Source organism: Lissotriton vulgaris, chromosome 8 (assembly GCF_964263255.1).
Source record: "Lissotriton vulgaris chromosome 8, aLisVul1.2, whole genome shotgun sequence".
In the NCBI taxonomy this organism is placed as follows: Eukaryota; Metazoa; Chordata; class Amphibia; order Caudata; family Salamandridae; genus Lissotriton; species Lissotriton vulgaris.
Window position 1 is genome coordinate 547,264,184 of NC_141696.1, and position 21,427 is coordinate 547,285,610.

Here is a 21,427-nt window from a genome sequence, read left to right on the forward strand (position 1 = left end):
CAAATGAATCATAACCAACTAGCCATTGTTTCCCACCTCTTGCTGGTGTCAGGGCATACACAGCTTCCCAGGTAGCCCAACGGGGACAACCTAACAGTTTTCGTTCTCAGACCCCCAAACCACTCACACTTGTCTACGAATAGTGCAAGTAACCGCCATTCTTTTTCCTTCATCTTTCATCCTGTCAGACTTGCACCCTTGGGTTATCCCACTCCACATGCATTCCTTGATCAATGTAACTCAGATCCCGGGCTTCTCATCCCTTAATCCACTCAATTCACAGCAGTGTTCTTGCCCAAGGTATGTATACTCTCCAGTGCTATTAAACATTCATGATTTAGGCATTCAATCAGTACCACCCCCTTGTGGAAGTTCCATTAGCGTAACCGGCACACAGTTCAGGGTGGTGTTCTGGGTCAGCGTGCCCATATCCACAATATCTCGAATCAGGTCTTAATCCCTTTCAGCCTTTCCTGCTGCTTCTTCTCCAATTCCTATAATACCATCCTCCCCAACTGTTACCCTTTGCTCCCCTTCTGGGGTGATGCCAGGGTCTCTGCTTGCTGTATGAAGTTGTCGCCTTTGTTTATCTGATTGGATTCCCTATTGCTTCCGCTGGTCATACGCTTTGCGAGGGGGAAGTACTTTACCCCACAGTTCCACCAATCTAAAACTTCCTTGTGTGTCTCAAAGAAATGCTCCTTTCCTTGTGCCAATACCTTCGGCCTTGCAGGGTATAGGAGAATGTATTGTAATTTAAGTGTTTTCGACTTCTGTTTTACCCCCACAAAGGATTTCTTCCTGTCCTGCATTTGTTTTGTGTAGTCAGGTTACATAGTAATCTTGGTGTTGTCATAGTTCAGTCCAGGATGTTCACGGGCCAAACTGAGAATAGCATCTCCATCTTTATAGTTACGAATTTTGGTGATTAGGGCCCTTGGTGGCACGCCCAGGTGTGACGACAGCACCAGGGCCCTGTGCACCCTCTCCCCCTGAAAGAACTCATTCAGTCCCCTTGGGCAACGTTCAGTGCAAATCCAGGCCTCCAGGAACTGCTTGGCCGATCCCTTTCCCACGAGTTCTGGAAACCCCAGAACATGAATATTGTTCTGTTTGGATCTACATTCTGTAACTTCTGCTCGTTGTTCTAGGATTTTTGTGACCATAGTTCTCTGTGCTATAAGCCGTTTGAGAGTGGACACCTTTCCCCGGAGATCCACTATGTTCCCTTCTGCTGCCTGACTTTATCTGCCACTTTACGTAAATTCTCCCTCAGCAGGTTCACATCAACAGATTCTGTTTGAATGTGTTGTTCTTGTGTGGCTCTAGATCCCTGAATTGCAGCTACCAGTTCTGTTCTAGTTGGTTCCTCCTACTCCTGTATCTCTCCGTCTTCACTGGGGCCTGTTTACCTTGTAAGTCTTTGAGTGGGGTGCTGAGGGGTGGTGTACTGGGTGATCATACTGGTGCTGGCCGCCCGCATTGTCTTTTCTTTCCCCATATTGCTCTTTCTCTGCAGGAGGTCTAGGCAGGACTTCTCTTCCATCCACGGGATCCCCACAGCATATTCTTAACTTCACACTCTTAATCGGCGCCCCTCTGTAAGTCCCCAAGTTACCATTACTGATCGCCACTCAGAGCGGGGCCTCCCCCACTTTCCACCTGTTCTATTCTCTGTTGCAGATTTACACCAATTGGGAGTACCCCCGAAACTGCATGAGGCGGTGCAGTAGATGTTGTGGTTCGCCTGACCAGCACTCTCCAAATATTAGTGTGTCCTTCTCTGTCCCCCAGCCCCTCAAGGCACCACGGAGGTATGCCGGGCCCCAATCTGCTACCCACAGAGTCAACGCCACATGCAGGACCCACTGTTCACCTCTGGAATCCAGATCCAGTTAGCTGCTCCCCGGGGTCTGCCATCCGCTTCTGTGTCTCTCAGTACAGCCCCTTCGTCCGGGCTCTGCCGCCAGGGCCTATGTCCTCCTGGGCCTGCACAGTCTATGGGAGACATCTCGGTAGAAGCCACAGGTCTTCCAGCCAACTCTTTCCAGTCAACATCACCTAATCACAGCCCCCGACACCAATGGGCAGGCCAAGGACCAGACCGCATAGACATCGTTCCCCCTTGGGCCACCAACGGCACCCACTGGTCACCTCCAAGCTGTTCGCTGTCTTTCCAGTGCCAGGTCACGCCTCCCGGAGGCCCGCCGCCTGCTCCTGTTTTTCCATTTCAGGCCCTCTCAGTCTCGATTCTGCGATCGGTTCTGTGTTTGTGTCTTGCCTTGCAGTCTGCTCCGTTCAGCTCTGATCGGGCCGCCATGCGCCTTGTCAGCCTCAAGGTTCTGGAGCACCTGCCGTTTTCTGTCTTGTAAGCGCCCCGGCCAATGGTCCCAGTTTCCCTCTCAATTTATGCTCTCCCACAGTCAGGTGAGCATCACAGCTGGTCTTGAACATGCCGATCATGAATAATTAGATGTTTGCCACAGGCTGTCGCAGGCCAGCAGTCCCCACTCAGGACACAAACAGCTCTCAATGATTTCTGCCAGCAATGGGGCTAAATGGCACCTACTCCCACTTGCCGATGCCTCAGTTGTCTGCAGGGCCTTATGCCATTTATGTATTTCAGGCGGATTTATTCAGGATTATGCAGGATTGATGGTCAGTTAGCTGAGAGCTCCAGGGTTCACGTCCTATCAGCCATGTTGCTTGGCCATGCCCGCCTCTTAGGTAAGTCAAAGAGAGCTTCAAACGTCTTCTCAACGGGATTACTGTAGGACTTTCCTCCTGAGTAGACAATTGCAGAGGTGGAACATAAAGCACCATTGGCAGATCAGCACAAACTACTGCTAGGGATAGGTTTCCTGAAACTGAGAATGTTGTGCTGCCACACAAGTTTACATCCGAATTCCAACACGGAACCTGCCTTTTCCTCTCAATACAAGATGGAAACTGCTATTGCCTCTAAATACAAGTAATGTCCCACGCTAGAATGTATGTATTTGCGAGTACTTATTTGGTACCCCAAATTGCGCCTGCAATTCCTATTCATTCCTATGGGCCTCTAGGCCCATAGGAATGAATTGGTAGCTATTCTTTAATTGTGATTCGCAATTTGCGAGTCGCAATTTAGGAATGTGTAGGAATCGCAATTTTCTTTTGCAATTCCTACATGCATAGAGATTTGCGAGTCCTAAATAGCGATTTCTTAAAATTCGCTATTTAGGATTTGCAAATCCTGACTTTGATGCATGTGGCCCAATATGCTCTATTTAGAACAAATGATCGCAAGCACATTTTACCTGCTCAAGATCTTTAGTGAAACCCTGGCAGTCACAAACAGGAAACCAAAGAAACAACCCACCCACACTGGGAGAAAACTTCTAGCGTGTCAGGGATATTTCCTTTTTTGTTTTCAGTAACAAACTACAGCTTTAGGATCTTTGCTGAGTGGTGCTATACGCATGGTGCCTGATCAGCAAAGTTTCAGTGCTTTCAGTGGAGGGGAGATTTCTAAGTATAATGGATATTTTTCTACGAGGTCAGCAGAGGACAATTCTCCGCTGACGTGGCAGTTCAACTGCCATACTCTAAATAAGGTCCTAAACTTGCTCTAGGCTTCATTTTTGGGGCAAGTCCTGCTCTCAGTACTTGTGTTCATCCATCTCACTTGACACCTTTGTACCCACACAGTCAATGACACACACTTAGAAAATTGACTAATAGTTGCTTTTGAGGGCAGTCCTGCTTTGCAGAAGATTGATCTGTTTACTACCATACTTATTGCTCTATCAAAGTTGTGTTTAAATTCTTGAGGCACCGAGATCATAACTATCTCTGTAATGGAATTATTCCAGAGACTTTTGTCTCTAAGCGTCTTTTTGTTTACCAACAGGTACGCACCAACAAGTCAGTGTCTCATATATAACCTGGGTCTGTGACACTCTAAAAAAGGATGAAAGAAGAATCGTTACAATGAGGTAATCCTGTTAAATTTTCTGAATCTGCACCACAAGCCCTTTCTGAAGATTGAGTTATTTGTTAGTTTATTGCAGGTGACCCAGAAGAGTATGCATAACAATGCAATGCCTGATGTTAGTTCCCCTGTTGGTCGGTATTCCCTGGGTGCCCACAGACGTTTCAGTAACTGGAGCTTCAGATTTTCTTTTCATACCTGCCAAGCTACCCGGATGTCTAAATGGCATCATCTTCTAGGGCCTGCTGCACCAAATCCACCTCCACCCTGGAAGGAGATTTTGCCTAGTCCCTACTTTGTTGATCTTGGCCTTTGAACCCCTGGGTTTATGCTGGCTTCCTAATTTGAGCAATTATAATAATAATTTTAAGCACATAAATTCAACTCCCTATGCCTTCTATTGAATGTAGCTTAGTGCAATGCGCTATTTTGTTTGATTTACTTTCAATGTTTTGTCCTATTCATTACTAATCACCTTCTCCTATGTTCAATGGTTCCTATGTTCAAAAGTATTTGCATGCATAAGGTAAACGTAGGTGTGCATGTACTTTCATGGGTACAGAACGGGAATATCGTCGTAAAAATATCGACTAACCTAAATATCGTCGCAAAAATATCTACAGGAAGAAATATCGATGACAAAAATATAACCTGACCAGAATATCGACAGACAGGTAAGTAATATTGATAACATTAATATAGTTGTAATAAATATCGTTTACAAAAACATAGTTTACAAAAATATCATTTTTTAAATAATTATAAGTAATGTAGTGTTTTTAATGAGTATTTGTTGTCAAAGTAGTATTTTTTGTAGTATTTTATTAGTTAATAATGTATTTTATGTTGAATTTAGTGTTAATAGTTCCGTAGTGGGTTGTGGGTTTATAGGGGAGTAGGGTGGGAAGTACTTTAAATATAATAAAATAATAGATTAATTAATGTTTTAAATGAATATAAATAGTGTAATAAATAATATTTAATTAATTTCAATTAGTTAATTGATTAATAATTATGTAATTAATTATGTTTATTGTTTAATTAATTTTAGGTGTGTGTACTGGAATTTTTTAGTGAAAATGTAGTAAATTAATGACATTTTAATTGAATAATTATTTAATTAATGATTAATTACATTAAAAAAAAGAATAGTTATTTTATAAATGACTAAATACATTTAGTAATTTTTACACCTACACTATCCAATGCTTTCCCTACTGTTGCACCTTCTGGAGTGGGAATAGTAAATTTTACCCCTACGCTATCCAACACTTTCCCTACTGTTGCACCCTCTGGAGTGGGAATAGTAATTTTTACCCCTACGCTATCCAACGCTTTCACTACTGTTGCACCCTATGGATTGGGAATAGTAATTTTTACTCCTACGCTATCCAACGCTTTCCCTACTGTTGCACCCTCTGGAGTGGGAATAGTAATTTTTACCCCTACGCTATCCAACGCTTTCCCTACTGTAACACCCTCTGGAGTGGGAATAGTAATTTTTACTCCTACGCTATCCAACGCTTTCCCTACTGTTGCACCCTCTGGTGTGGGAATAGTAATTTTTACCCCTACGCTATCCAACGCTTTCTCTACTGTTGCACCATCTGGAGTGGGAATAGTAATTTTTACCCCTACGCTATCCAACGCTTTCCCTACTGTTGCACCCTCTGGAGTGGGAATAGTAATTTTTACCCCTACGCTATCCAAGGCTTTCCCTATTGTTGCACTCTCTGGAGTGGGAATAGTAATTTTTACCCCTACGCTATCCAACGCTTTCCCTACTGTTGCACCCTCTGGAGTGGGAATAGTAATTTTTAACCTTACGCTATCCAACGCTTTCCCTACTGTTGCACCCTCTGGAGTGGGAATAGTAATTTTTACACCTACGCTATCAAATGGTTTAACTAATAATATATTGTATATTTTAATTATATGTATGTATTATTGTTGTTATATAAAGTAATGTGTTAAATATATGTATATGTACATAATCATTAAGTTTATAATGAAAAAGTGTAGTTAATTTGTTTTAAATAGTTAAAAAAGTAAAAGTAATGTAATGTATTTTGTTAATAGTACTTATATTTATTTATTATTTAATGTAATTTTAATTAATTTAAAAAGTCAATATTTTTTACATCGATATTTATTACAACGATATTTTTGAGTAGATATTTATGTACTTACCTGTTTAAGTATAGGGAGTCGATATTTTTGTAAACAATATTTTTACAACTATATTTATGTCAATTATATTTTTGTAATCGATATTTCAACACCCTACCCTTTCATGTATTAGCATAAGCTCACATTTGCTATTCGCAACATGTGAACAGATACTTAGATAGATCTTTACCTGCACATAAAATTACACAATGTCATATTTTACATGTGCAACAAACAAGAACGTGGTCAAGAGAGAATGTGAAATTAATTTCAGCCATTGAATATTGCTCTTGGTCCACTTTCAAGACCATTCCCCAACAATGCCATTCTCAGCAAATACTAGCTCTATGCAAATAAGACTTGGGGCCAGATGTACTAAGGTTCCCGTTTGCATTTTTTAAATAGTGACTCTGTAGGAATCTCTATTGAAGAAATGCATAAAGGTATGTACACAATTTGCGACTCCCTAATAGCGATTCCTACAGATTAGGATTCGCTATTAGAGAATCGCAAATAGGAATTGCCATTGCATTCCTGCCTATGGGCGATATAGGAACTGGTTTTCACTTCCAAAATTGCAATTTCCCAATAGGAAATGCAAATGCAAAGCTTAAGGCCCCCATCGAGGCACCCCGAATTTCCCAGTGCACATGTAAGTGCACATATGCCTTAGGGCATTTCACAATTATAAAAATGCATTTTTAATGCATTTTTTATTTTGCTCATGGTTACCACCAACTTGAAGTCGATGGTAATTGCATTTCCTAAATGCCCAATTCACATTTAGGAAATGATTTGTACATGTGCAGTAGGAATCGCAAATAGGTAATCCCTATTTGTTATTCCTAAATCACGGTCATAAGTTGCGATTTCTACAGTGTAGAAATCACAAATTAAACCCGTTTTGGCCCTTTGTGCATCTGAAAAGGCCATTTAGCATTTCTTAATGTGTCGAAATAGTGACCCCGCCCCTTAAGAAATGCTAAATGGCCTCATACATCAGGGTCTGGGTCCTACTCTATTAGGAACAGTTGAATCCCAGTGGCCAAGGCAAGACCACAAGCAAACGCCGACTGTTTTTCTTTATCTGCAATTAATGTTTGTTTCCAATAAAGTCAATCGTAACCTTTCACAAAATACACTTAATCATAAAGTTGCAGGTAACAAACTTGAAAACATGTGTACAAGCTTTCCTTTCGACCTCTTTCTTGTGAAGGGAAAAGGTCATGTTTGTCAAAACACATGTACTTATGTGTCTTCATCAATGTGCTCCTCTTCCTGGTTGCCTTTCAAACATTAGTAGAAGAACCTCTGGGGCTCCCCTGCCTGGCTTTGTTGTAGTTGAGTAGTGAGGTATAGCTTGAATTATGTGTCACACTTAGGGGATTGATTCATGACAATAATAAAGTGATAGCATGAATGCTAGAATGAATCTCAGCCAATGACGATCGATCAGGGACACATTTTCATCCAAAAATAAACACTAAAAACTCCTTCTCAAGCTGTATTGTTTCAATTTAAATGTACCATGAAAACAATATAAAAGAAATAATACTTAACAAATATAGAATTCTTTTTTTCTTTTTTCTTTTTGAAAGTTTTAAATAACCAAAAGATATTTTTGCATACAAAACAATATTCCATTTTGTCTTCCTGTTTCTTTAAACATATATAAACATTTAGAAATCCCTCAAAAGGAAAGCAGCATCACATGACCTGCTAAATACCTTTTGAACTTTTAAAAATCGGCAGAAAACAGCGTGGGGAGATGACATGACCGTACTGAAACGGATTAATTTGGGACTTCCATTCCCAGCATGCTACTAACTGGAAAGCAAATGCCGTGCCTGTGAAAATGATGGTAATCCATTTCATGTTTTCCCCATGTGTCGCCCTAAAATTATGGTGCTTGTGGCACCGAAACGCGTCAGGAAAAGGTATTTAGCGGGTCATGTGATGCTGCTTTCCTTAATAAAAGGTTTTGCAAAATCCATTTCTGTTGGAGTGCGACTTCAAAAGCTTGGGGCTTTCGTTTTGGATATAATACACGGCTCTCCCAGCCGTGGAAGTACCGCACCGCCACTTTAATTGGACCCTTGGTTTGCGGAGCTGGATATCTATTTACAGCTCCTGCGCAGCACAGATTTGTTGAACATGCGGGAAGCAGAGACATGACCTGCAGCCCACCGGAGGGATGTTGAACTTTTAAAAATCGGCAGAAAACAACGTGGGAAGATGACATGACCGTACTGAAACAGAGTGATTTGGGAATTCCATTCCCGGCATGCTGCTTACTGGATAGCTAATGCCGTGCCTGTGAAAATGATGGTAATCCATTTCATGTTTTCCCCATGTGCCGCCCTAGGATTATTATTTTTTTCTACCAAAGATGACTGCATGAAGACGCACTCATCCAGCAGGTAAGTAACAACTTTAATTAATCCAAAGAACAAGGTTACAGCTCTGCTTAGTATATTCATTCGCCTGACGCGTTTCAGTCGACTTTGTACAGCACAACAGTTTCAGGCTTCCACAGATAGAGGAGTGTGTCTTTATTCAGGGGCATCTTTGGTAGAAATTAATATGAGGCGAGTCCAGCCGTAGAAGTTCGCACCGCCCTCGAAAGATCGAAAGGGTCTGTCAGACCTGAATTCCAGGACTGGATGTGCAGGGCAGTTGGTTCCAGAGATTGAGGAACACGTTTAGAGCTCTGGGGCCCACTGGAGGACTGTTATTGGTCCAAAAATGCTTTTGTTAAGCACACAACCACTGGAGGTTTCAATTAGGCACGAATATTTCACTACAAGTCCCGGCGTGCATTGACATTGGAGAGAAGAAAAAACGGCACAACTGAGGCCAATAAAAAGAATTAGGCACAGAGGGGATATGTGAAAGCCTGGAACTGTTGTGCTGTGTAAAGTGGTCTCTGAAGAAAGTGCGTGAATGCGCTGAAAAACGTCAGGTGGATGGACATACTAAGCGGAGCTCTAACCTTGTTCTTTGGATTAAATAAAGTTGTTACTTACTAGCTGGAGGAGTGTGTCTTCGTGCAGGGACATCTTTGGTAGAACTATATATATATATATGTATATATATATATATATATATATATATATATATTACCTACTGGCTATCGCCAGTAGGTATATATAGTTAGGATTAATTCCCTATGGGATTTCTGAAAATTCTATGCCTAATAACTTTGGCGTTTGAGGACGGAATCGGCTGAAATTTTCAGGAAAATGGCACATTTTGTTTCTGAGCAGCCCCTGAAAATTTGGTGGAGTTTCGTCAAGGGGGGGCTGAGAAAAAAGGGGGGTCCCAAAACGCGTTTTTTCCATTCATTTTTCCATAGGGCGGTTGGACTCACTTTTAGCTCGAACGGCTGAATGGATTTGCACGAAACTTGGCAAAATTGTAGGGACTGTTAGCCCGATGTGCCTTTGCTAGGTCTCAATATATGTGCTCCAGTAGTTTTTGAGAAATTAACGTTCAAACCAAGATATATATCTGTAACAGCGCTCTGGGCAGCGATCCGGTCCGCTTACTTTTCGCGAAACGGAACTTTGCGCGCAGAAAGCTGATTGGCTCTCCGGTGTCTGTCAACATTCTAAACAGTCCGGAGCGGCCGCCATCTTATCTCTCGGTAGGATCGAGAGAGAAGAGGTGAAAAACGAAGGGGGAATTTATTGAAAGGGTGCAAGGTATACCCCTCTTGACCCCCTAGGATTGTTGTTGGGGTTATTAAAGGGTCCCGTGGGGAAAATAAAACAAAATGATTTTTCACGGTAGAAGCGTTTCCCGGGCCGCGAACTGGGCCGCAAACTGGTAGCGAAACGGGAATTCGCCATTTTGTGCTTAGTTTTAATTGTTTAGAGACAAAAATTATCGCCGCACATCGGCCACAATGCATGAATATCGTTGAAAAGTCAGCGATATTCATGCATTATCCAGCAAATGCTCTTAGCCATGTTATCCACCTTCCATTGGATAACAGAAAGCTGATTGGCTCTCCGGTGTCTGTCAACAATCTAAATAGTCCGGAGCGGCCGCCATCTTATCTCTCGGTAGGATCGAGAGAGAAGAAGAGGTGAAAAACGAAGGGGGAATTTATTGAAAGGCGGCAAGGTATACCCCTCTTGACCCCCTAGGAATGTTGTTGGGGTTATTAAAGGGTCCCGTGGGGAAAATAAAAAAAAAAATATTTTTCACGGTAGAAGCGCTTCACGGGCCGCGAACTGGGCCGCAAACTGGTAGCGAAACGGGAATTCGCCATTTTGTGCTTCGTTTTAATTGTTTAGAGACAAAAATTATCGCCGCACATCGGCCACAATGCATGAATATCGCTGAAAAGTCAGCGATATTCATGCATTATCCAGCAAATGCTCTTAGCCATGTTATCCACCTTCCATTGGATAACATGGCTAAAAACCGCTCTGTGCGTGAGCTTTTTTTTTTTTTTTTTTTTTTGCTGCGTGACGTTTGTTAACGTTCGATTCGATGGAAATCAGGAAGTGTTGAACACCATTTTGTCACTGCGAGTAAATATTTTGTTATAAATGAATCCTTATTGATAAACATTGTCTGCGCCATCTTGCGTTTTTGTCCAATGCCACAATTTTGTCGTGCACGGCAGCCATTTTAGATGCCTTGACCAGGGCCACTCTCTGCACGCCGTCGATTCTCAGCATGGCTCCCCACCCTCGCACGCATCTCCCCCACGCAATGGTCACCCCCGCTCTCTCTCTCATGCATGGGCCATATACTTCCCCCATCTGCGCTGCTCTTCTCTGAGAATCACACCCTGTGCCCGTTCGACACCTCCCTTTCACCCTATTCACTACCGCACCCTCTGACACTTCTCTTCCTCTGTGTCCGATTGTCCAGGCCGGACCTAGGCTATCACCTAGCCCTGCGGGTGTAGTGTATGGCTCCAGCTGTAGAGTATCCAGACATGCCAACCCTCCCGATTCAGGTGTGAGACTACTGATTTCAGTGCTAGTCTTTCGTTTCCCGATTCCTGCAAGGAAAAACCCGGGGGCATATTTCCAACAACTAGCGGTAATTTTTGTCTCTAACTTGTTTAGAGACAATAATTATCGCCGCACTTCGGCGAATTTTATCGCACATAAACCTTGCTATTAGCAAGGTTTATCGCAAATGCGATAAAAAACGGCCGCAATGCATGAATATCGCTGAAAAGTCAGCGATATTCATGCATTAGTCAGCAAATGCTCTTAGCCATGTTATCCACTTCCCATTGAACAAGCGCATGGTCTTTTAAAGATTTGTGAAGTACTCGGGGCGGGGGGGGCACTGGCAGCAATTTGCAGGCCAGGCAGTGTTCAACACGTGCATCACCCTTTCTCTGCCTGCTATTGCGCTCCATGTTTCGGAAAGGTAAGAAAATGAACGTGCATTTGAGTTTGAAATGTCCGATCTTGTAGCAGTACACTTGCAAAGCCCACACATGACAATAACCCGATTCAAGGCCCCATTCACCCGATTTTTAAAAAAAATATAGTACTCCAAGACAGTTACATTTTAAAACTTTATTAATATTTAAATATAACGAACGCAACAAAAACTGTAAATATATTTAACCATTTTTTGAAATTAACCAGAACTATAACGATAACAACAACAACAACAATAATATAACTTTTATGCCTAAATTACGCAAACATTTAGCTAATCTGCTAAAGGGGGGAGTCGCCATTTCTTTACAATAATCAATAATGAAAAATCCACATCAATAGGGTTGCCCGTTTTGTCGATGCAGCACTATAGTGCAATATACACAGCACCTGGGGTGTCAAGAGTGAACAGGTCTTTCTTTGTTCCTTAAGATGTTATCTGTGTCAACCTCTTCCGAGAATGCTGATGCGTTAGGGATTTCCTTGTGACAGCTGCTTCATAGACAGACGATATCTTTGTTAAGTCATTAGTGTTAAGTGTGTCTGAAACTACAGTGCCCTTCTGTTTTACTTTCCACAGACACTACAGAGTTTTGTGTGTTGTTCTTCTGAGCGACAATTATTCCAGAGGTTTCAGGTTCACTTGTTTTGTTCTGCAGTGAGTTAACAGCTTTAGAGAGTTCATGTTTATTTGCTATGTCCTGCTGTTCGTGAACTGCTTCAGAGACGTCAGCCTCATTTTTTATGTTTCAGTAGATCCTGGACCTGCCCGGCCGCGCCCAAAATGGCGCCGGTGTAAATGGGACTCGTAACTGCTTGTTCTGTACTGGTTGCCCAACCTTGATATCACGAGATACATATGCAGTTTTGAAGCACATGGCGGAGGCTTGTCTGCTGTAGTGGGGCGCCCCTTTATCGTTTCAGTCGCCATTCCGCCCGCTTTTGCTACACTGTGCCTCATCCGCCATTCAGCTGTTTACCGCCCGCTCTTACGGCTACAGCGTCTCGCTCACCATGTAGTTGAGTTGCTCCCACTCTTGCGGTGCAGCGGTAGGCGGCTTCCACAGGACTCTTAAAATGGCGGCCGGCTCTTCGGATTTGGGCCTGGTCCAGTAAAATGGCCCTGGGACACCTTGGAACTCGGACGCTTGTCTGCCAGGGCTTGGGTTCCATTCTCGAAAGCGTCCCCTCAGCCTTGAAGATTGTACAAAAGTCTTGGGGGCCCTCGACTCCCGCAGGCTTCCGGTGGGGAGCGGCTGCCATGATTGCTTGCGGAATGGCCACGACGGAGCTACGAGATGGTGGTGCTCTCATGGTGACGCCAGCTTCAGTCTGAAACATCCAGAAACAAGGTGGGGCTTTCATCGTTTGGGGAAAAAAATGTTTTAATCCAATGAAAAGTGTTATTTTTAGGTCACATGACCTAGTCTTACATAATTAGGAAAAGAAAAGTAAAATGAACCAATGAAAAGTTTTATTAACAAGTCACATGACCTGTTATGCTTACGTTACGCGCTGCGCGGCGCGCTCTGGATCGTTTCCGGGAAGCTGCGCCTTGCGCACCGGAGCACATCCGGGTGCGCTAACGCGTCGCGTCATATGACGCATTACGCGACAATGCAGGTGCAGAATATAGTCAAAATGTCTCCACCAACCAGCGGTCGGAATTCCACCGCTTTCAGCAGTTCAAAAAGTTCGGTCAAATCTTAAGAGCGGGAGCAACTCAACTACATGGTGAGCGAGACGTTGTAGTCGCAAGAGCGAGCGGTAAACAGCTGAATGGCGGAAGAGGCACAGAGTACCAAAAGCGGGCGGAATGGCAACTAAAACGGTAAAGGGGCGCCCTACGACAGCGTGTCTTCAGGTGAAACGGATTGTGGGACAAGGTCCAGAATGAAAGATTCTTCAAAAGGGAAAAAATTCCGCCGGACCCCGGGAGCCGGCCACCTATGCCGGGGGCGATCTCAGGCCTCACCAGGGCAACACGACTTGGGGAGGGGGCAGGAGCCAAGCGCCCCCTCTCAGTCCGCGCCATCTCACCGCCCCTCGGGAGCCTCCGTCAAGTGGTTTAGGGAGGCACCGTATCACATTGTTTTCCAATGCAGTCAGGTCCACAAATGGACCCCACTACTTTTAATAGTGAAGCTGCAGCAGGTGCAAATAAGGTTTAAACAGTGTTACAAGAACTGCTTAGAACTCTGAAGTATGGCACTCAATAACTAGGACTTATGCCATTTATGTAAGGCAGTGACATGGAAGCAACTCAGGGACAAAAAGCATGAACGAACATTCACGTATGAAAATCTTATTTGGAGAAGGGGTAGAATCCAAACGCCCCCTGCCAGTTCGCGCCACTACACTGTATGTGGAAAATCTGAAGACATCATTCTACAAACTCTCAACGCTTGTTATCAGTGCATGACTTTCATGCTCGATCGATTGAGCTAGCCGGATCGGGCAATAAAAAGTATAAAATAGTTATGTAAATAGTTATTTAATAAAATGTTTTATTCTGTTTCTTTGGTGGTGTGTTGTGTATATTTATAATATTTGCATAGGGTTTGCTGTTATTTTTGGCGGTGTGGGTGGCGGAGTCGAGCTGTTTTGCAGCCCTCATGGTGTGGAGCTCAATTCATTTCACTATTTTCGTATTTCTCATGAAGGGTTATTCCTAATGTTTGTATTTTACCGAGGTTAAAAAGAGATCGAATTAGTGGTCTACTGATTTTGCTCGATTACTTTTATTTTTTTACACGATTTTTCACTATCTGCAAAGACTAAACAGAGTATTGCGACTTTGTGCTTGTTTGTAAATAGAGAATGATCCAAAGAGAACCAATTGTAAAACAGTAAATGCTTGGATAATAATCAATCAAATGGAGAGACAAGCAGGTACGACGGATTACAACAGGGGTAAAGGTCTGCGTTAACTACCGTTCACTATCTGCAAAGAGAGAGTACTACTAAGAGAAAAGAGGGGAGTGGGGGGGGGGGCAGCGTTCAAAGCACATCAGCGTGCATAAACACGAAAACGTTTTTACCTATCACGTACTTGACATTTGACAGCTTTTGATGTTTGCTATTAAAAAACCATTGAAATTCACAGAAAAAACCATAGGTTATACTCCATATATAGTTAGGAATTTGCATTTACAAAACCTTGAAAATTCAATGAAAAAACCATTGGTTTTAGGCCATATATAGTTAGGGATTTGCATTTAGAAAACCTTATTTTACTCGCATAAAACCATTGAAATTCCATATATAGTTATAAGCGCTAACTATATATCGCGCACCCGCAATCCACTGCTGATGATGTCAGATATTACATCATTCATGACATGGTTAGTGACATCACTGATGACATCACTGATGACATCTCAAATGACATCACTGATGACATCACTGATTACAACATCCAGTGACTGTATGTTTCTGTAAAGTTAAAATATGTTTTACATATTGATGAATGTGTGGATATATAAGTGTCTGGATGAAGGATTTACTAGGTGCATGACTGACTGATTGAGTGAGTGATTAAATGTGTCTCACTGAGTGCATGGGTTAGTGACTAAACTGTTTTAATTTGTGCATCATTATATCTGTTGTTCTACAAACTGCTGCATATGTTGATCAGTAGCTATATGAGTAACTGTATGGGTTGATTGGTTGTCCAAGTATTTGTATGGGAAACTGAGTGTGTGTGTATGGGTGGCTGGAAGGTGTGTGACTCTGTACATAGATGTGTGAGTAGTTGATTCACTATATGTATAGATTCAAAACTGCATGTGGAAACAGCTGTATGGGCGGTTGACTGTGCATGAGTGTATTAGTGAGTGAATGGATATCTCAGTGCTACATGTCAAATTAAGTACATATGTAAAACACAGTACATGTGAGAGTTGACATCTATAAATAACTGTGCATAAGAGCTAGTGAATGTGTGAGTGGCTGTATGGATCATTGTGAACATGTATCAGAGATTGTATAAGAGAGTAAAGTAAATATGTGTTAGTATATGTTTGAATAAGTAAGGTGTGTATAACTGTATAGTTGAGAAAATGGAGGTGTGATTGATTTTTGGCATAACTGACTAGGTGTGTGAGTAACTCCATGGATGAGTGACTGTCTGTTTACACTGATTGTATCTAAGGTTATATTAGAGTCTGAAGAGGTTCATGGTATTATCACATGAATGATATCATCAGTGATGTGATCAGTCATGTCAAATGAGATGTTATCAGTGATGTCATCAGTGATGTCATTTGAGATGTCATCAGTGATGTCATCAGTGATGTCACTAACCATGTCATGAATGATGTAATATGTGACATCATCAGCAGTGGATTGCGGGTGCGCGATATATAGTTAGCGCTTATAACTATATATGGAATTTCAATGGTTTTATGCGAGTAAAATAAGGTTTTCTAAATGCAAATCCCTAACTATATATGGCCTAAAACCAATGGTTTTTTCATTGAATTTTCAAGGTTTTGTAAATGCAAATTCCTAACTATATATGGAGTATAACCTATGGTTTTTTCTGTGAATATATATATATATGTATATATATATTCACAGAAAAAACCATAGGTTATACTCCATATATAGTTAGGAATTTGCATTTACAAAACCTTGAAAATTCAATGAAAAAACCATTGGTTTTAGGCCATATATAGTTAGGGATTTGCATTTAGAAAACCTTATTTTACTCGCATAAAACCATTGAAATTCCATATATAGTTATAAGCGCTAACTATATATCGCGCACCCGCAATCCACTGCTGATGATGTCACATATTACATCATTCATGACATGGTTAGTGACATCACTGATGACATCACTGATGACATCTCAAATGACATCACTGATGACATCACTGATTACAACATCCAGTGACTGTATGTTTCTGTAAAGTTAAAATAGGTTTTACATATTGAAGAATGAGTGGATATATAAGTGTCTGGATGAAGGATTTACTAGGTGCATGACTGACTGATTGAGTGAGTGATTAAATGTGTCTCACTGAGTGCATGGGTTAGTGACTAAACTGTTTTAATGTGTGCATCATTATATCTGTTGTTCTACAAACTGCTGCATATGTTGATCAGTAGCTATATGAGTAACTGTATGGGTTATTGATTGGTTGTCCAAGTATTTGTATGGGAAACTGAGTGTGTGTGTATGGGTGGCTGGGAGGTGTGTGACTCTGTACATAGATGTGTGAGTAGTTGATTCACTATATGTATAGATTCAAAAGTGCATGTGGAAACAGCTGTATGGGCGGTTGACTGTGCATGAGTGTATTAGTGAGTGAATGGATATCTCAGTGCTACATGTCAAATTAAGTACATATGTAAAACACAGTACATGTGAGAGTTGACATCTATAAATAACTGTGCATAAGAGCCAGTGAATGTGTGAGTGGCTGTATGGATCATTGTGAACATGTATCAGAGATTGTATAAGAGAGTAAAGTAAATATGTGTTAGTATATGTTTGAATAAGTAAGGTGTGTATAACTGTATAGTTGAGAAAATGGAGGTGTGATTGATTTTTGGCATAACTGACTAGGTAGTAGTAGTAATAACTTTATTTCGATACAGTACGTATCATAAAAGCAGTACAACATCAAATAAAAACAATACAGAATATACAGTATAATGCTTTAAGATTCAAGGGATAAAAGCGTTAAAAACAAGTGTGCAGATAATAATAACCTTTTCCATATATACACCAGCATGAAATTTAGTTTTATCAAGGGACACTTACTGGAGCAGCAACAACCTTGAAGTTCTTAAGCGCCAAGCCCAACCTAAGAATTTCGCCATGCAACATGCAAAAAACGGGCGTGCATCTGAGCGCAATATGCGTAGGGCTTCAACATGTGACCTTGTTCCCAAAGTCTTACACAGGGGCTTCAGCCATTTAGATCTTGGCGCTGCATAAATTCCACACTCAAACAAAAAATGGGCGACAGATTCGACCTTTGTATCACAAAACGGGCAATAAGGGAGCGTTTGATGCGGAGGGTTCCAAGAGGAAGTGAATAGTCCTAAAGGGAGCACACCCACCCTAAACTTAAAATACAGCGATCTGTCTCCAGAGTTATGAATTTGGTCCAGATAGGGTTCCCTATAAGGTAACTCCTTAACTAGCAAGAACTGGACGACAGATTTACAATGGTTGGGGTTAGTCATTCGCTTATTATCTACCCAGAGCCAATACACCTTCTTAAGTAACTGTTTGGGGGGTGCGGTTTTGTTGACCCAGGCATCTCCCAAACCCAGCTCATAGAGCAGAAGTTTGACTTCCCTCAACCAGGGTACCTTATTACAGCCTGGGAGCGACAAAAGATCTCTTAGGGCATCCGCATAGCTACAGAGTTCAGGGACATTCCATATCCGAGACCAGAGTAGCAAGGGACGCAATTTTGCTTGCTCACAAATTGGGCGTGTGCCTGTATCTAACAAGAGAGGGATTGTGGGGGTACTGTGAGGTAGCCTCATCAGATCTTTATGAAAGTTGTTTTCGAGATGGGCCAGGGTATCAACTCTCTGTAAACCCCACAGTTCAGCCCCATACAGGGCTGCGCTCACAACCCTTGCTCTATAGATATCAATCAGTGCCCCTATTGGTTTTAAAGATGAGGCTCGCTGCTCTTTAAGCAAGGCTCCAGTAGCCCTTTTGTGAGTCAGAAATACCTTCTGGTGGTGAGCTTTCCAGGTCATGGTATCGCTGAGGCGTATTCCTAAATAATCGAATTCTTTGACTCTTTCCAGAGGGATAGAGTCTAAGACAGGAGGAATAACGGATTTCTTGGGGGGGTTGAGGACAAGGAATTTTGTCTTACCTATGTTTATTGCAAGTCCCTTGGAGTCGCAGAAGGATTTGAAGGAAGTGAGCAATTTCTGGATGCCCGCTGGAGATTTAGATATCAGAAGGGTGTCGTCCGCAAACAGGAGCGTGGGCACTTTTATGCCCGCCAGGGTAGGTGCATCTGCAGGATGTTGTAGCAGGTGCTCCACCACTCCATTGACATAAAGAGAGAACAGAGTGGGGGCGAGCACACATCCCTGGCGGACGCCCCTGTCTACTGGGATTCGAGATGTTTTTTCTCCCTGGACACCCCATCTGATCTGGGCGAAATTGTCCTCATGGAATTTCCTGAGCAGGGACAGCAAGTAGGGGGGTAGGCCTAGACCATCGAGGACGTTCCAAAGTAGTGCCCGTGGGACCAGGTCGAAGGCAGTACGCAAGTCAATGAAGACTAAATACAAACTGCCCCCTCCCAGCACCACTACTTTCCAGTAAAGCATTAGGAGACGGAATGTCTGCTCGATGGTGCCTGTCCCTGATCTGAATCCTGCCTGAAAGTCAGACAGGATCTTTTCCTCGTCGATCCACTGCAAAATCCTGCCCAGTACCACTTTTCCTGCCACCTTTTGGGTTGAATCCAGCAAACTGATGGGACGATAGTTGGCTGGATCATCCCTGCTGCCTTTCTTAAAGATTGGCACCACTTCAGCGCCTTTCCAAGAGACCGGAAAGGAGCCTCCCAGTAGAACCTCATTTAAGAGTGTGGCAAGGTGTGTAAGTAACTCCATGGATGAGTGACAGTCTGTGACTGTCTGTTTACACTGATTGTATCTAAGGTTATATCAGAGTCTGAAGAGGTTCATGGTATTATCACATGAATGATATCATCAGTGATGTGATCAGTCATGTCAAATGAGATGTTATCAGTGATGTCATCAGTGATGTCATTTGAGATGTCATCAGTGATGTCATCAGTGATGTCACTAACCATGTCATGAATGATGTAATATGTGACATCATCAGCAGTGGATTGCGGGTGCGCGATATATAGTTAGCGCTTATAACTATATATGGAATTTCAATGGTTTTATGCGAGTAAAATAAGGTTTTCTAAATGCAAATCCCTAACTATATATGGCCTAAAACCAATGGTTTTTTCATTGAATTTTCAAGGTTTTGTAAATGCAAATTCCTAACTATATATGGACTATAACCTATGGTTTTTTCTGTGAATTTCAATGGTTTTTTAATAGCAAATATCAAAAGCTGTCAAATGTCAAGTACGTGATAGGTAAAAACGTTTTCGTGTTTATGCACGCTGATGTGCTTTGAACGCTACCCCCACCCCCACTCCCCTCTTTTCTCTTAGTAGTACTCTCTCTTTGCAGATAGTGAACGGTAGTTAACGCAGACCTTTACCCCTGTTGTAATCCGTCGTACCTGCTTGTCTCTCCATTTGATTGATTATTATCCAAGCATTTACTGTTTTACAATTGGTTCTCTTTGGATCATTCTCTACTTTACAAACAAGCACAAAGTCGCAATACTCTGTTTAGTCTTTGCAGATAGTGAAAAATCGTGTAAAAAAATAAAAGTAATCGAGCAAAATCAGTAGACCACTAATTCGATCTCTTTTTGACCTCGGTAAAATACAAACATTAGGAACAACCCTTCATGAGAAATACGAAAATAGTGAAATGAACTGAGCTCCACACCATGAGGGCTGCAAGACAGCTCGACTCCGCCACCCACACCGCCCAAAATAACGACAAACCCTATGCAAATATTATAAATATACACAACACACCAGCAAAGAAACAGAGTAAAACATTTTATTAAATAACTATTTACATAACTATTTTATACTTTTTATTGCCCGATCCGGCTAGCTCAATCGATCAAGCATGAAACTCATGCACTGATAGCAAGCGTTGAGAGTTTGTAGAACGATGGCTTCAGATTTTCCACATACGGTGTAGTGGCGCGAACTGGCAGGGGGCGTTTGGATTCTACCCCTTCCCCAAATAAGATTTTCATACGTGAATGTTCGTTCATGCTTTTTGTCCCTGAGTTGCTTCCATGTCACTGCCTTACACAAATGGCATAAGTCCTGGTTGTTGAGTGCCATACTTCAGAGTTCTAAGCAGCTCTTGTAACACTGTTTAAACCTTATTTGCACCTGCTGCAGCTTCACTATTCAAAGTAAGTGGGGTCCATTTGTGGACCTGACTGCATTGGAAAACAATGTGATACGGTGCCTCCCTAAACCGCTTGACGGAGGCCCCCGAGGGGCGTGAGATGGCGCGGACTGAGAGGGGGCGCTTGGCTCCTGCCCCCTCCCCAAGTCGTGTTGCCCTGGTGAGGCCTGAGATCGCCCCCGGCATAGGCGGCCGGCTCCCGGGGTCCGGCGGAATTTTTTCCCTTTTGATGACTCTTCCATTCTGGACCTTGTCCCACAATCCGTTTGACCTGAAGACACGCTGTCGTGGGGCGCCCCTTTACCGTTTTAGTTGCCATTCCGCCCGCTTTTGGTACTCTGTGCCTCTTCCGCCATTCAGCTGTTTACCGCCCGCTCTTGCGACTACAACGTCTCGCTCACCATGTAGTTGAGTTGCTCCCGCTCTTAAGTTTAACCGAACTTTTTGGACTGCTGAAAGCGGTTGTATTCCGACCGCTGGTTGGTGGAGACATTTTGACTATATTCTGGACCTGCATTGTCGCGTAATGCGTCATATGACGCGACGCGTTAGCGCACCCGGAAGTGCTCCGGTGCGCAAGGCGCAGCTTCCCGGAAACGATCCAGAGCACGCCGCGCAGCGCGTAACGTAAGCCTAACAGGTCATGTGACTTGTTAATAAAACTTTTCATTGGTTCATTTTACTTTTCTTTTCCTAATTATGTAAGACTAGGTCATGTGACCTAAAAATAACACTTTTCATTGGATTAAAACATTTTTTTTCCCAAACGATGAAAGCCCCACCTTGTTTCTGGATGTTTCAGACTGAAGCTGGCGTCACCATGAGAGCACCACCATCTCGTAGCTCCGTC

At 42.6% G+C, this 21,427-nt stretch overlaps 1 protein-coding gene across 5 annotated transcripts in view; it reads left to right on the forward strand.

Moving 5' to 3' along the window:
* Nucleotides 1-21,427, forward strand: part of LOC147697694 (P2Y purinoceptor 8-like) — a 392,162-nt gene that overhangs the window by 135,877 nt on the left and 234,858 nt on the right. For 4 of the 5 annotated variants that reach the window (XM_086934361.1, XM_086934364.1, XM_086934362.1 and 1 more), the window contains exon 2: nt 3,893-3,977. The exons of the other annotated variant lie outside the window; for it this stretch is intronic. The gene's annotated coding sequence lies outside the window, so the exon portion shown is untranslated. The remainder of the gene's footprint in view (nt 1-3,892; nt 3,978-21,427) is intronic. 5 annotated transcript variants of the gene reach the window in all.